The sequence below is a fragment of the Notamacropus eugenii genome, chromosome 2, assembly GCF_028372415.1.
Source record: "Notamacropus eugenii isolate mMacEug1 chromosome 2, mMacEug1.pri_v2, whole genome shotgun sequence".
Lineage (NCBI taxonomy): Eukaryota > Metazoa > Chordata > Mammalia > Diprotodontia > Macropodidae > Notamacropus > Notamacropus eugenii.
In genome coordinates, this window is record NC_092873.1 from 9,892,326 (window position 1) to 9,894,365 (window position 2,040).

Below are 2,040 nucleotides of genomic sequence, written 5' to 3' on the forward strand. Positions count from 1 at the left end.
GGTCCCTGAAGACTCACAGATACCAACGTGATTATCACATCACTGATTGCAATAGATTCTCTGACGTTTCCCCAAAGAATGATTATGAGGAGGATATTGTCATCATAAATCACAAAGGAAAGTTGTTTTCTCTTTAGACTCATTAAAACAAGAACTGCCAATGTATAGTTCACTGAGGCTTTGGTAGTCCACCAAAGGTTTTCAAGTGATCTTCAGCACTGTCCAAATGAATGTCAGTTAGTCCTGGTTTTTTACTGTCAGTTTTTCTTTTTTAAATGTAAGCTTTTCATAAAGGAATTAGGTCTATATTCTAAAAATACCTAAAGTAACTTTTAAGAGTAAAATCATTATAGTTAATTTATCCATTAAAGAAAAAGAAAATATACAACCCCCACCCTATACAAGCGTTCCATTTGCATGTTCATGAACACTGAAATTCTCTTATATGATCATGATTTATTGTCATTCCAGTTTTTCCTATGCCTTCCAACACATAATTCTGTTCTTCAATCTCACTATGACAATCTTTCCAAACTTGAGTTCATTTCTCCAGTGCCCTACACTATGTTCCTCTACCTTCTCCCTCTTGCCCCTTGAAGACTTTTTCAACTCTATTCTCTCCTCTTCTCTAGATTCCCTTACTTCTATACTACTGAAGCTCTTTCCCTGCCAAATCACAGCTTTGGATGACTCCCAACATGAACTTCTTTCACCCCTAATTCATACACTACTGAAGAGAGCTGGAGGAAAAATAGTGCTAAATAAATCAACTACAAATTTAGGTTCTTGATCTTAACTGGGCCTTCGCTGCAGCAGGGCAATTCTTCTACATCTCCCTAAGTGATTCACCATCCAACTCGACAAAGCAGCTTCTCCAAACCTTTCAATTCCTTCCCAGACTTCCCATTTTTCGCCCTGAAGCCCCTCAACTGAGAATTCTTGCCCCATATTTCATTGAAAAAAAAAACTGAGACCAATTGTCCAAGCAATTCGTCTTTCTCCCTATTACTTTTAAAGGTTCCAAATTCTCTCAGTCTCCCCAGTTCACAACTTGGACATTATCCTTAACGCTTCACTCTCACCTCCTATGTTCAGTCATCATATCCTCTTGTTTCTACATTCACAAGATCTCTATTATATGCCTTGTTCCCTCGTCTACCATCACCTTGTCGCAGGCCCAAATCATGCCTGAATTATTTTAATAGCCCACTAATTGGCCTCTCAGTTACATATATCTCCCCATTCCAATCCATCCTCCATTCAGTTACCAAAATGATCTTCCTAAAACATAGGTCTGATCATGCCATTCCCCACTCTGACTCACCATTCAGTAAATTCTAGCAACTTCATTTCATCTCTAGGAACAAATATCCTCTGTCATAGAATACCCTTCCTACCTTTCCAATTTTCTAATACCTTATCCCCCACCCTACTCTCCAATGCACTTGGTGATTCAGGAACCCTGAACTACTTGATATTCTTCTAACAGTTTGCTCCACCTCCATATTCCTTGGCTGTTCTCTATACCTGGAATAATTTCCCTCATTCTCATCCCTGCTCCCTAACTTCCTTGATTTTCTTCAGCTCCCTGCTAAAACCTCATACTCTAAGAGAAGCCTTTCCAGACCTCTCTTAATGGTAGTGACTGCCCCCTACCGGTTATCTATAATCTTTCTGTCTATCTTGTATGCACAAAGTTCTTTGGATATTATCTCTCCCATTTAACTTTCAGTTCTTGAGAGCAGAGACTTCCTTTACCCTTTCTTTCTATCTCCAGCTCTTAGAATAGTACATGGTACATAGTAAACACTTAATAACTGCTCACTGACTGACTAATTAATATTTTCAAAATTTTTTTAAATTTAAATAAAGTCTTAGCAAGTTCCCACAATGCAGTTAGTTTGGATTTATACAAATAGTAGATGACTGGTCTATTGCAAAAATGTTTATATCAAGAGATTCAGAAAAGGCTTTACATAAAATTTAGTACCTATTTATGTTAAAAAAACCAAAACAAACTAGAAGACATAGCAAGAAATA